The sequence below is a fragment of the Tachysurus fulvidraco genome, chromosome 22, assembly GCF_022655615.1.
Source record: "Tachysurus fulvidraco isolate hzauxx_2018 chromosome 22, HZAU_PFXX_2.0, whole genome shotgun sequence".
Taxonomy (NCBI): Eukaryota; Metazoa; Chordata; class Actinopteri; order Siluriformes; family Bagridae; genus Tachysurus; species Tachysurus fulvidraco.
Window position 1 is genome coordinate 11824016 of NC_062539.1, and position 15684 is coordinate 11839699.

A 15684-nucleotide genomic window follows, 5' to 3' on the forward strand; every position below is an offset into this window, starting at 1 on the left:
CATAGTGCATACTGTTTCCATCTCTTCCCCAGGTAAGTGATGTGAGATACAGTGTATATATATATATATATATATATATATATATATATATATATATATATATATATATATATTATATTATATATATATATATATATATATATATATTATATTATATATATATATATATATAAAATATAATATATTTTTGCACCCAGCCTTCTAGAGGATGTAAAAGAAAACCATGAAACACATTAGATGTTACAGCATTAGTTATTATTAAAGCAAACATGTATTAGTCAACAGGCCTATGAATTAAACAACCAGTGACGAGATAACTTTCCACCAAAAGAAAGATGTGAAGTATTTTTTTGACCGCTGTCTAATTTTCTTACCTATTACCAATATGACTATGGTCTTTATCTCTGACCTGATAAGGGTTATACAGAGGAGCTCATCTCTAACTCTATAGCCTGCTAACAACCAAAAGTTCAATAGAAGTTAGGATCCATATGCATTTCTGCATTTCGAGGTCCCTCTATGGATATTCATGATGGAGAGCCTAAACATACTGCTATCATCTCCCCTATCATTTTCCTTCATTCACTGAAAAGCCATTATAATGGCAACCATTCATTCATTCATTTTCTACCGCTTTATCCGAACTTCTCGGGTCACGGGGAGCCTGTGCCTATGTCAGGCGTCATCGGGCATCAAGGCAGGATACACCCTGGACGGAGTGCCAACCCATCACAGGGCACACACACACTCTCATTCACTCACGCATTCACACACTACGGACAATTTTCCAGAGATGCCAATTAACCTACCATGCATGTCTTTGGACAGGGGGGGGGAACCGGAGTACCCGGAGGAAACCCCCGAGGCACGGGGAGAACATGCAAACTCCGCACACACAAGGCGGAGGCAGGAATCGAACCCCGACCCTGGAGGTGTGAGGCGAACGTGCTACCCACTAAGTAATGGCAACCAGCTCAACTAAAAAAAAAAGGGTGATATGAGGGAGAAACCTTGAGGAGAATTAGGCTCCGAAGAGAACACATCTGCTGACACTGGACAGTAAATAATATAAATGTAAATAATGTATTTTCTACAACAGTTTGCAGTTGTGTTGAACTTTGCAACCAAGTGCTCCTGAGGAACTAATAGGCCAGAGTAATTCCTTCCTGCCGAAGTCTTCAAATGTTCACTGATGAAGACCAGAGCACAAAGCTGACCGATGGAATGGCAGTTCAAAGATGGTATGACAGTCTTCAGGTATGTCTTCAAAAGTGACGACAATCCAAAAAGGGGTAGGTTGTCAGGATGGATCAGGTAGGTCTGGAAAGAAGATGCGGTATAACACTGGGAACTCAAAGTACTGGGAGCTTAGGAGTGGCATATATATATATAGCTCGACGGAAACAGAGAGAGAAATAGAGAGAGAGAAAAATTATTAGATATGCTTGTAATCATGTGATGGTTAAAAAAAAAATCTACATTGAAAAATTTACATTGTGTGCAAAGTACAGCTAAGGACTCCGGCAGACTAGCTATAGCAGCTTAACTAAAATAGAGAGCAAAAAGTTGACACAAACATGAGGGTTTCCTGGAACATAAAGCGTCCAACCCCTCTGTCAGCAAACCTGAGCGACTTGCGAGGGTGGAGGAAGGTGACATCATCCAAACATCTCAGTTCACCGAACACTCTATGTCCATGAACCCTCCACAAAAACTATTGATAAATAAACTAGACTAAATAAATGTATTTTCAGCCTGGACTTTAACTGAGACTGTGTCTGAGTCCCAAAAACTAATTGGAAGGCTGCTCCAACACTGCAGGTCTCTGTAAGAAAAAGCTCTGCCCACTGCTGTAGCCTTTAATACTTGAGGTATGACAGAATAGCCTGCATCTAAAGTCAAGTACAGAAGCTTTTATTGTCATTTTAACCATATATAGCTGATGCAGTATATAGTTTCAGTTCAATTCAATTTATTTGTATAGTGCTTTTAACAATTTCCCATTGTCTCAAAGCAGCTTTACAGAAGTGTGGAAACAGAAGAGAGAGAGAAAAGGAAATACATATATAATAATAGTGAGAAGAAGAAAGTAAGAATAAAAATAAATAAGTGAATATATACAATTGAAGTTTTTAAATTAATTTAAAAAAGATTAACTTAAAATTTAAAATACTATATATCTATCCCTATACCTAATGGGCAAGCCAGAGGCTACAGCGGCAAGGAAAAACTCCCTAAGATAATATGAGGAAGAAACATTGAGAGGAACCAGGCTCAGAAGGGAACCCTACACTCTACAGTAGATAATGTAAATAATGTCCTTCCTACAACAGTTTACAGTAGCGCAACCGGGAGCTCCTGAGGAACTAATGTGTCATCGCAAACTCCAAGTTCAGCACAGATCTGATTGCTGATAAAGACCAGACCATACAGCTGACTGACACAACATTGGTTCAAAAGAAAGAAGGCATGACAGTCTCTGGCGGCTTTGTCCACAACAATCCCAATGAGACACTGGCTGACCATGCAGATCAATCCCTGGCAAGGTGACAGCCAGGCAACGAGACTCTAGCCAGGATTGATATAGCCAGGAACATCAGGATTGAGGAATTTGCTCCGTAAGAAGAGACGATCGGGCTAAGAACTTGGAACACTGGGAGCTCCGGATATGCACCAGCATATATAGAAATAGTGAAATGAAACATTGTTCTCCGGGACCATGGTGCTACATAAATTAACATAGAGCTATATAAAACGACACAAAGCTAAGGACTTACTCAGCAAGTTTTCTTAGCCTCATAAAGTGCATTGTGTGCAACCTAGTGCAAAAAGTGTGAGATAAAAGCCAAAAAAAAATACAAAACACTACAGTACAAATTAATTTAAAAAAATGCTGAATGCAGTGTGCATATACAAAGATTGTTCTTGTAAATATATAAACTTATAGGAGAGGTGGTGGCATAGAGGGAGCTGACGAGGCTGAAGGGTGCTAAATTCATGCTTTTTTTTTCACACCGGGGTGGGTGATGGGTGAGGAGTGCTTGCAAATCTCCCATGGGTGACTGCTTTTTGAATTATTTTGTGCCTCCCATTTCCTTTGTCTCAGACTCAGAACCATAAGAGAGGTTCAACTCTGATCAGCAGAATCCTCTCAAACCCACCCATACTGAGACGTTACAGACAGCAATGCACACAAAACGATTTTATCAAAGATAACACATTATCTACTGTATGAGCTCTGTACATATCTGTATACATCACCCAAAATAAATATACATATATAAACAATACACAGTTATATATATGTATGTGAGTGTGTGTGATTATAGGACTGCTTAAAGACATATTTTCTTTACTGTCTTGGCAATATTTGTCTTACCTCATACAGGTATAAAAGACAAAATATGCGACACTAATATTCATGAAAAAAATTCCTAAAATTGGCAATTAATCCAACCTAAGAAGTGCTTTTCAACTTGTGATTGCAGTTTACAATACTTGTAAGCAGTAAAAAACTTTTCTGGCTGAATTAAAACAATGTACAGACTCTTTCAAAGTTTTAAAGCCTATTAGAAGAAAACATTTTAATTCAGCCAGCAAAGCAACATTTGGCACATATTGCATAAACCTACAAAAACAAAACTATATTCTTCCCTGAACTAGGAATACAGATATTGTCTTCTGATCATCTCCAGAGGTAAGATCAGATCCCAGATGACGACTTTATTCGTCCATTACACTTTTTGTCACATAAAACCACACCACAGCTGAAGTCGATGAGGTAGGTGATCACAATCCACATGAGTTATTTACTAACCTGGCTGCAATAAGCAGACTTGTGCAATAAATGTTGGGTACAATGAGGATCATTAGATATCTCTTTATCCATATAGTTTGTTGTGCTATAAGCCCATCTCATTTGATTTCCTTTATTGTTTTTCTTACAAATTAACACATCTGAAATAAAAGAAATGTATTAAATCATGTAGTAAATTATGTTGAATTATAATATTAAATTATGCCATGTTTTGAGTGAGGTGTGTGTTGTAAGCTTTTTCACCCCCGCTTTCAATTGGCTGCTGCAACTTTTACGATGCAAAACCCACTTCAGCTTTCATTCAATTATAACTACTATGTTGTCTGCAGTACTATAGACAACAGCATCCATAATTGTGATAATAATTCAGGTCTACCTTATTTTCTCTTTATTATGCCTTTAATTGATCCATTTTAAAATGTTTATTATAATATGACTACTGAGATATTTATAAGTCATAACTCAATAAAACACATAATTCATGTTTAACGTACTTTTGGGGAAATAAGCTGAAATGATTTCATTAGGAAACACTGAAATCTAGGAATAACTGTGGGAGGTAAAAGCAAATAAACACTAATGTTTAAACCTTGTTTGAAAACTTTTTTTTGAAAATGTAAAGTATTATTCATAATTCCCTTAATTAATTCACAAAATTAAAACTCAAACTTTTATATGTGTATTCTTATGTGATTTCCTGACTATCTGGGTTTAGGGACCAGATTTTTTACTTTTCTTTTAGATAAAAAAGGAATATGAGAAAAAAAATCCTTAAATTATGTAAAACACGTTGACAGATCTGTGGCATATTTTAAATTTAAAAATGCAAACAAAATTTGATTAAAAAAAAAACCAAAACCAAATCTGTTTACAAACGTCTTAGTCTCCGTAGACGACATTATAGAGATCACAGACAGGAGTGTGACCATTAACAGTTCTACAGTGCTTGCAGTCCTACAGTGTGCTTATTTAGTCTTGCAGTCTTTGTATTTACTTGTCATTTCTTTATTGTTCATCAGTGTTTATAAGAAGATCAATCTGCCATGGGATACTCAATGACTTGCTTTAGTTTCTTGAGACAGTTAAGATTGAATCTCATGTTTTGATATTAAATGATTTACTTCACAAAAAATGGGAAAAACACAAGGTCATAAAAAAACTTTTCTCTAAATTGTTTTTGAAAACTTTTATATCAGTAACACTTGTGCCTAATGATGTTGTGACTATGTGAACACATTAAACCTTGTTGTATTTGTGTTGTCCTGAACAGAAGAGGAAAAAAGGTCAAGTCACTTTTGTCACATCACCACAGCACATGTGCCTTGGTGAGTGAAATTCTTAGGAGCAAACTCCAGAAATTGCAGATAATGAGTTGATGTGTGAAAATGTGCAATTTGCTCATACATATAGTCAATACAATGTGTGTGTACAATATGTACAATTAACAAACATGATGAAATCAACACGTGAACATGTGCAATATGCTCATACATATACAGTTCTGTTCAAAATTACTCAACCCCCAATGCTGTAAATGGTTTTAGGGAATTTAGTGTACATTTGTAATTGTATTCAGAATGAAATCCTACAAGGACTTCTTAAAGAACCATATGCAACTAAAACGACATCAATTAGTTTTGTAATACAGTAGTAAATGTTTCTTTTGTGAATTCTTCATTGACAATTATTCAACCCCTTAAAGACTACCACTCTGAAAAACAGAGGTTCATTGAAGTGTTTTCAATCAGGTATTGAAAACACCTGTGGATGTCAGGGAGCAGCAATAAAGCCTAATAAGCACCAATTAGGCAGCTTTAAAATGACTGTGATACTCAGCTCCTTCTAAACATTTACTGGTATGGTTACAAACATGGTGAAGTCAAGAGAATGGTCCAGGAAGACAAGAGAAGAGGTGATTACTCTTCACAGGAAGGGCAATGGCTATAAGAAGATTGCAAAGATGTTAAACATACCAAGAGACACCATAGGAAGCATCATTCGCAAATTCACGGCAAAGGGCACTGTTGAAACGCTACCTGGTCGTGGCAGAAAGAAAATGCTGACTTCGACTGCTGTGCGCTACCTGAAGCGTAGAGTGGAGAAAAGTCCCCATGTGACTGCTGAGGAACTGAGAAAAGATTTGTCAGATGTGGGTACTGAAGTTTCTGCTCAGACAATACGGCGCACCCTGCGTAATGACTGCCTCCATGCCAGAACTCCCAGGCGCACCCCCTTGCTGTCTCCAAAGAATAAGAAGAGTCGACTGCAGTATGCCAAAATTCATGTGGACAAACCACAGAAGTTTTGGGATAGTGTTCTGTGGACTGATGAAACAAAATTAGAACTGTTTGGGCCCATGGATCCACGCTATGTTTGGAGGAGGAAGAACAAGGCCTATGAAGAAAAGAACACCTTGCCTACTGTGAAGCATGGCAGGGGGTCAATCATGCTTTGGGGCTGTTTTGCTTCTGCAGGTACTGGGAAGCTTCAGCGTGTGCAAGGTACCATGAATTCTCTTCAGTACCAAGAGATATTGGATGACCATGTGATGCAGTCCGTCACAAACCTGAGGCTTGGGAGACGTTGGACCTTTCAACAGGACAATGATCCCAAGCATACCTCCAAGTCCACTAGAGCATGGTTGCAGATTAAAGGCCGGAACATTTTGAAGTGGCCATCGCAGTCACCAGACTTAAATCCGATTGAGAACCTCTGGTGGGACTTAAAGAAAGCAGTTGCAGTGCGCAAGCCTAAGAATGTGACTGAACTGGAGGCTTTTGCCCATGATGAATGGGCGAAGATACCCATAGATCGCTGCAAGACACTTGTCAAGCTATGCTTCACGTTTAAAAGCTGTTATAACTGTAAAAGGATGTTGTACTAAGTACTAAGATTGAATGTCACTTGGGGGTTGAATAAAACTGATAATGATGTGAGCTCAGAGAAGACATCTGTGGTTATTTCATTATAAATGTTATGTTATATTTGTCTGACCTACACGTGCCTCTTTCATTTAATTCTAAGCAGGATGACTAATCAAAATCAATTTCAGTTGGGGTTGAATAATTTTGAACACAACTGTAGTCAGTACACACAGTGAAACGAGGAGTGGCTGATGAAGAAAAGGTCATCACGTAAAAAAAAAAAGGACTAATACAATCACATTTGAGGGAAGATTGTGCCACAAGGTAGTTCCAAGTGCAGTTCATGTGATTAAGTGTATCATTAGGAAATAACTAACTTTATTTCTAAAACAAACAATGTGATCTCATATTGTCATCACACATAGTTTATTTGTGTTCCCATGTGAGTACCTCTGTCCTAGAGTGGAGAACTGTTCACCACCAGTGTGGAATCAGACAGAAGAATAACACTGAATAATATTTCATGTATAGAATTGATCATTCTGCTCTGTTTGCTCATCTGTTGCAGTGTACAGATATTTGAAAAGACCAGCACAGATGCAGCATCTCAGCCTCTGGATCAAACAGAAAACAGTTCATCCCTGAATGACTGCAGTTCAGAGGAGAGCAGAGAGCACAAAGAGCTACAGCCTGAGGGAACGAGTCTGGAGGACTTCAAGTTCCTCAGTGTACTTGGAAGGGGTACATTTGGGAAAGTGATTTTGTCTGAGCTCAAAGGCACTGATGAGGTGTATGCGCTGAAGATTATGAAGAAGGACCACATTTGGGCACACAATGTCATCAGCTACACCCTTAGAGAGAAACGCGTCCTGACTCTGGCCAGTGATCACCCCTACCTCACCCACCTGTTCTGCAGCTTCCAGACCAGTGATTCATTGTGCTTCGCAATGGAATATGTGAATGGAGGAAATCAGTCACATGGGTTTGATGAACCTCGCACCAGATTTTACACTGCTGATGTTCCTCCACAGAAACGGGATTATTCACAGAGATCTCAAACCTGAAAACATCCTTTTAGATGCCGATTGCCACTGCAAGCTAGTAGACTTTGGTCTATGCATGGAGGGCATAGTGGATGGCAAGACGACCAACTCGTTTTGTGGCACACCCGACTACACCTCACCAGAGATGATCCAGAGTTTGGAATACGGCACGTCGGTAGGCCCTGGGTGTGATCATGTTCCAGAGGATGACGTGCTACAAGCCATTTCATGACGATAACCAGGAGGATATGTACGATTCCATCGTCACAGCTGAACCGGATTACCCATCAAACCTCAGCAAGAAGGCGGTTAGTATCCTGAAAGAATTCCTGGAGAAGAACCACAAGAATCGTCTTGGCTGTGTGGAGTCCAAGGGCAAGGAGAACGCCATCAAAGTTCACCCTTTCTTCAAAAAGATCAAGTGGGCCCTGCTGGAACAGAGGAAGTTCACGCCCCATTTCAGCCACAGATTATGTCAAAGAGTGACGTCAATAATTTTGAAGAAGTATTCACCTGTGAGGGGACCAAGCATTCTAAAGAGGATCTTTCCCTCTTCATCCAGTCCATTAAAGAGGAGTTTAATGGCTTCTCCTTCATTAGTAAGAAATAACACACCTCTAGTTCAGGGCTTATTTACCAAGTCGAGCGGCCGTGTTACTGCGATGCTGTAAACTACTACTATATCTGTATATTGTGGATACTGAGAGTGAGTGTAAATATTTTTGTACAGTGATTTGCATTTTTACCCATGTTTCTTTTGTTTATTTTTGCCATCATTGTTGTGGTACTTTGGGTAATTTTTTTGGTTTTATATATATATATATATATATATCTCACAGCTGGATTACCTTGGTGCACGTGTAAATAAACATTATAAACATCACCTTACTCTGAAGAGTAAGTACTTACGGGTTGAGCCATCATTTTTTTTATCATTACACTTCCGATTGATCACAGAATTTTATAAGGCATGTATGTGGCGTTTAGAGACGCCTTCGAACAGCATGCACTAAAAAGGGACCGTAGTGCGGGGACTTTCGCTTACAGCCATACCACCCCGAGAACGCCCAATCTACAGTGTGCTTATTTACAGTCTTTGTATTTACTTATTTCTTTAATATTCATCTGTGTTTATAAGAAGATCAATCTGCCATGGGAAACTCAATGATGCAGCATAGTGATAGTGTATGCTCTTTAAAGGGCTAACTTGTCATAACTTGGGTTTTCTTCCATATACTTGCCTGAAAATCACCAGGATTGTTCCAAATTATGCACTTTGCAAGTAAAATGAATATCAATTTTTGTTGAATTATGTGTTCATAAAATAATTTAGCAACACATGTAGTGTTCATTGTCTGTGGAGCGGTTTGTAGGGGGTCCAGTGAGGGTGGTAACTGGGTCTTGTTGTGCCTCATAACTTCTCGAAGCACTTCATAACGATGGGTGTGAGTGCGACGTGGCGGTAGTCATTGAGGCAGGACACTGTAGACTTCTTTGGTACAGGGACAATGGTGGTTGTCTTGAGGCATGTAGGAACAATGGCACTGCTCAGGGAAATGTTGAAGATGTCAGTGAAAACATCAGACTAGCTGTTCTGCGCATTACCTGAGCACCCTGCCAGGAATGCCTTCCGTGGGTTAAATCTGCATAGCGTTCCAGTCACATTGGCCGTGGATAAACAGAGTACCACTCACCCATGATAGTGACACTCTCTCATTCTTTCCAATTTTAGCAAAGCAGGACTTGTGCCAAAAACAACTGCAGAATCCACGAGAGAGAGAAGTAAATAAGTAAGTAAGAATTCAATATTGTAAAGACAATTTTCAAATATTCACTTTAAATACACACTTTAAATAAACTATATTTAATGGACACGATGAACCAATACGACAATCTTGCAGAATCTTTAAATACTGTCGTCTGTTACTGACTTTTGCATCTAAGACCAATCCATCCGAGTGAAACAGGTCCAACACATGCTGCACAATTGTTCATGCTTGAAACAGTTGCTGTAACAATTTTGCGTTTACAATTCTGTCAAAAGAATTAAAAGACCAGCCATTTTTTAACAATCTAGAACGAGTAGCCAGTGGAAGCATGAATTGTGGCAAAAGTGATTCAGTGTTTCAACATAAGCATTTAAAAAACAAACTAATGAAATTGGCCTGGACAAAAAAAAAAGATGGTAACCCTAGAACAACTTGAAAATAATTTGACCATCGGGACATGTTAAATGTTTGTGTCCTGTATATAGCAAACTTGTAATCAGTCAAATCTGCCTATTTAAATATGTGAAACGTAGTCGCTGTGCTCCCTGAATGTTTGATGATATGGTGTGAAGAACGTTAAAGGTAAAGGCTATAAAACCATCTCCAAGCAGCTTGTTCCTGTGACCGCAACTGCACATATTATTCAGAAGTTTAAGGACCAAAGAGATTAGGGGTAAACTTCAAGGTCAAGGTAAACCAGTGTCAGATCACACCATATAATCACTGTTTGAGCCTAAGTGGACTTGGAATGGAAGACAACAGAGGAGGACTCCACTGTTTGAAAGCACTGTTGAAATTTTCCAAAATGCATATTGACACTCCCAGAAGCTGTGTGGCTTATGTCCTTTGGACAGATGAGACAAAAATGGAAAGCCACATAAGGTCTATGTTCACTCAAAAATGAAGCACACAATGAAAATTACACTGTACCTATTGTGAAACATGGAAGAGGCTGGGTTATGTTCTGGGGCTGCTTTGCTGCATTTGGCACTGGGTGCCTTGTCTTGTGCAGAGTAAAATGGAATCTCAAGTCAAGTCAAGAAGCTTTTATTGTCATTTCAACCATACACTGTGTGCAAAACTACTAGGCAAGTTGTATTTTTGAGGATTACTTTTGTTATTGTACAACTCCGGTGCTCTTGGTTGATCCAAAATGTTAACAAACCCTCAAACCTGTTTTGGCTTTCTTAAGAGAATATCTACATGTACACTGTTATTAGGCAACTATTAGTGTGCAGAGTTATGCAACTAAACGAAAAACAAAAGATTTTCCCATCTCACTTGTTTATTTTCACCTGGAAAATAATACCTGCCAATACCAGTACCCCACCTTCACCTTGCTGCCGTCTGAGTCGAAGTGGAGCTCTGTGTCCGTTAGTAGTTTAACCACTGGCCCTTCCATCTGATCTGTCAAGAGTCACTCTCATCGTCCACAAAACCTTTGAAAAATCTGTCTTCAGATATTTCTTGGCCCATTCTTGAAGTTTCAACTTATATGTATTGCTCAGAGGTGGTCGGGTTTCAGCGTTTCTTACCTTGGCCATGTCTCTGAGAACTGAACACCTCGTATTTCTTGACACTCCAGGAAGGTTGTAGTTGTGGAATATGGCAGCACTGGAGGATAATGGGTTCAAATCTTTGCTGGTTAATTTGCGTCTTTCCTTCTCTACACGTTTCTTGTGACCCTGTCGACTATTTGTAACAAAACATTTGATGGTTCTGTGATCATGCCCCAAAATCTTAGATATTTCAAGATTGCTGCATCCCTCTGAAAGACATTTTACAATTTTTGACTTTTCAGAGTCAGTTAAATCTCTTTTTTGGCCCATTTTTCCTGAGGAGAAGAATCTGCCTAATAATTATGCACACCTTGATATAGGGTGTTGATCTCCTTAGGCCACACCCTCCCTCGTTACACAAATACACATCACCTGATATGCATTAAATCCAATAAGCATTCAAGTTTATACAGCTTGGAGTTGGAAATTATGGATAAAATGATATGGTCAAAATAATCACTTGTCTAATAACTGTGCACACAGTGTATATAGCTGTTGCAGTACATAGCAAAATGAGACAATGTTTCTCCAGGATCATGGTGCTACATAAAACACAGACAGGGCTAAGGACTTGTAAGTAGTCTTAGCCACATAATGTGCAATCTAGGCATTCTGGAGCAAAATGTGCTGCCCAGTGTCAGAAAGCTTGGTCTTAGTCACAGGTCATGGTTCCACCAACAGGATAATGACCCAAAACACAGATAAAAACACCCAAGAATGGCTAAGAACAAAACATTGGCCAATTCTGAAGTGGCCTTCTATGAGACCTGATCTAAATCATATAGAATGTCTGTGGAGAGAGCTGAAACATGCAGTCTGGGGAAAGCACCCAATAATCCCGAGACAGCTGGAGAGGTTTGCACTTGAGAAGTGGTCCAAAATATCTGAGGACAGGTGCAGACGTCTCACTGGGAGTTACAGAACTCTCTTGATTGCAGTGATTGCTTCAAAAGGTTGTGCAACAAAATTTAATGGGTAATCACTTTTGCCCAGGCCAGTTTAATTAGTTTGTTTTTAAAATGCTTCTGTTGAACCAGAATTCAAAAAGAAATTTATTAATTTTTAGTCTTTGAAATAACTTGAGACTGACAAAAGTCACAACTGTGACCATTGTGGGGTTTTTCTTTAATGGAAGGGTACCAATAATTTTGTCAATGCATGTAAAACATAAATCTAAGTTTTGAAAGCAGAACTTGTCAGCTCTCAAAAAAGCAAATGAAAAAACTAAAACAACTGAATCTGTTACTCACACTTATTCATTTGATATATGATCAAATATTTTTGCACAATTGTATGACACTACATATAGTAGTTAGAATTACATAGAACAAAAATGAGTACTTAAGCAAATGGTCATTTTGGTAAATTAGAAAGAGTCATTTGGGGATTTAGTAAGACTACCCATTCCATAAAATTTCATAACTTACTTTTACTGTCTTCTTACTTGGTCCTATTGTATCCTGTCCATCAGACCCAGATTGCTCCTTCACAACTGTGATCTAAAACAAACAACAATAAAATGATGAAAGTTGCACATGGACGTGGCTAAAAGTATTTTGCTGGATAAAACCGCTTTGGGCTGATACAAAGGAATTTATTTACGTGTACTAGAATGTGCTTCACTGTGGTTGTAGATGGTAGGCACAAAAGTGCAGTAAGATGTACAGCTTTGTGCTACAGCAACTTTAGTCAGCACCAAATGCATGTTTGAACCAATGTTTTCCACACAAATTAAACATCAGTAGTTTAAACAAAATGGCTGCAACAGTAGTTTCTATGCATCAGACCCTTGGCAGTACTCATAATTACACTAGATGCAATTTAATGTCTTGATGTGACAACCTACAGCTCTTTGGAATGTTTAGGTCAGGGATAGTTTACCGTAACACTTGACTTACTTTCTGATAGTCAAACAGTTTAGCTAGGATGCAAAATCAGGAGGACAACAAAACTTTACTCAAGTTATTCCCAGAGATCTGATAGCGTAAACTAAGCTATAATGCCTTCCTAACCAGGATAACATTTTGGGAATAATTAAGAAGAATATCTACATTAGAAAAAATATGAAACCAAGTAACTTTTAAGCCAAACATTTCCCAAAATATAGACTGAACAGTGTGTTTGATATAATGATGACTGTATTATTATTCAAATATTTCTAAAGTTAGTGCTTAGTTCTTAGTTATTTGGACAGTTAATAGTGACTTCATTAAGAATCACAGTTAGTGTTGTTTACTTTGCGTCCTTTTGTTCCTTAGAGCATCTTGGCAGAAGTCTCTACAACGTTTAATATTTTGGCATAATTAATCAGAACATGATTTCTTAAAATTACCTTTTCTGAACCTTCTGTTGAAACGTCAGTCTCTGACATGTCTGTTATAATTGTAAGTCCTGTTGTGACCTCAGGTACAGTCCCAGCTACATTCTAAAATGGAAAAAAAAAAAAAGTCACAGGAGATTAAAGATAAAATGTTCTTCTTATGCTTTAAATAATAAATATTTAGACAATTGATTATAAAAAGTAAATGTAAAATCAACAGGTTCTTATTAATTATCTCTCTGTAATTTACCTGTTCTCCTTGTTTGATAGTTTCCAGGGTGATTGCTGTTGTGTGTTTAAAGGAGTCTGCCTCAGAAACAGCCTACAGAATTGGTTAATGAACAAGATGACATGCATGTAGTTCTGTATCTGTACTGGATTGACCTTCAGAATCCTCACCTCACTTGATGTAGTAACACTCAGTTCTTGTGCTGGCAGTTGGTGTTTTTCAGCTGCAGCCTGTAAAGTGTCATAACATACGATCTTGGGAATGTAAATAGAGGGAAGTAGCATATAATGATTTCTATGTGATATCTGCATGTTTAAACACAATCCCAGTAACAGTGAGGTCATAGTTAATACCTTGCTTCCTCAATGCCACACAGAATTGTCAATGTCACCATAGTTGTATGTGATCTATTCTCCATGGTTGATGCCCCTAGTTTGAAATTAAACAAAAGATGAGGTTTTCCCTCTACGGTGATTATTTTCATTTTGCTGTTTGGGCTGATATATGTATCATTGACAAGTCTCCCAAGGGAACCATCTTCTCTGGCAGCATGAAACAAATTAAATTTTTTGCCTACAATCACTTTCTTTTCAAAAGTTTACACATTATTAAACCTGTTACCCGTCGACGTCTCGTGAACGAGCCACCACCGCTAGGAGGCGAGACTGCATCAACTTCATTGTAACTTCATTGTAACTTTTAAGCATTAAATCTTCTAAATACACGGTTAAATTATATACTGTTTGAAAGCTTAGACTCTCAGGATTTTATTAAGCGCAGACACAAAGCATAACATGATTTATAGCAGTCATAGTAATTGAACCATTTGATAGCCAACCGAAAGTAGGTGGCGCTAGTTCGGTTTGTTTACTCACCTTTAACGCTGGTCTTTAAATTTCCCTTTCTTCACAATGTCACTAATGTTAATGTATTTTCCAAAACAAATGCTTGTAAAAATCCCCAAGAGTCCAAGGAACTGGAATATGTAAGCCTTTTAATCCAACACGCTTTGCTCGCCTCACAAGAATTAAGTCTTTGACCGGAAACTGAATACACAGGTTCACTACCGCCCTTTGTTCGACTCCTACTTCTCATTGGAGGCTTACAAAACTTTCAAAACGTGTCAGATTTGTAGTCGAGGCTCTAACGAATCAAACAAGCCCTCTCATGAGCCAACCAGTGCCTGCGATGCAGAGATAGGCAGCTAAGAAGCCAATGAGGTCTCTCCATGCTATGTGGGTGACCCTCCCTTTGACTGACAATTGCTCCCTCCAGTAGCGATTTGATGTTTCGCGAGCGTCATAAAAAAAAAAAAAAAAAGATTCGACGAGATGCAACATGATACATCTGGATGAGAATGCGCATATTAATTTTTTTCAACTTTATTGCGCAATTCTCGAACTTTTCACACTCTCACACCTCAGGGTGTCAGTTTACAGGCATTTTTTCACAACAGACTTCTAGGCAGAGGGGTTCTCTTTGTTCTAGGACTTTTGAACTAAGCAAGCAGTCTTTTTATACAAAGTTATACAGTAAACAAATAAACAAGAAAAACCTGAATGGACGGACATGTCTGTAGAAAAATATTCATATAAAATCCATTTTTGAGTCTTTTGACTTCATTTTTTTCTGTGAAAGCCAAGACATGTGGCTATGACCCTCAGTTGTTGTTTACCAAAAATCATTAAATACAGCAATGTATGTAATCAGTTTCAGGTAAACAACTCAGACGGAAATAAAAATCCTCCATTCTAGCCTCTGTAACTCTGTGTCAGTAAGGCTTAGAATCACGCTGACACTTGTGTCAGAAACTAGAGACTCTTCTTTCCAATGAGACCTCTGTGTGTCAAAGTATATGGGAGCTGTACCACTTTTTAGGTGGGTATGTCAACTAGGCGAAAATCATGAAAATGGGGGGGGGGGCAGGTAAGAGCATGGCGTTATATGAGGTACACTGCAATATTATACATAACATAGGAATTTTCCATTGTAAGGGAATTCAAACATGAATACTTTTAGGGAATCGTGATATCATTTCTCTGTCTGATCACATTTAAGTTTGTTTATAAGTTGTCCTTGGTAT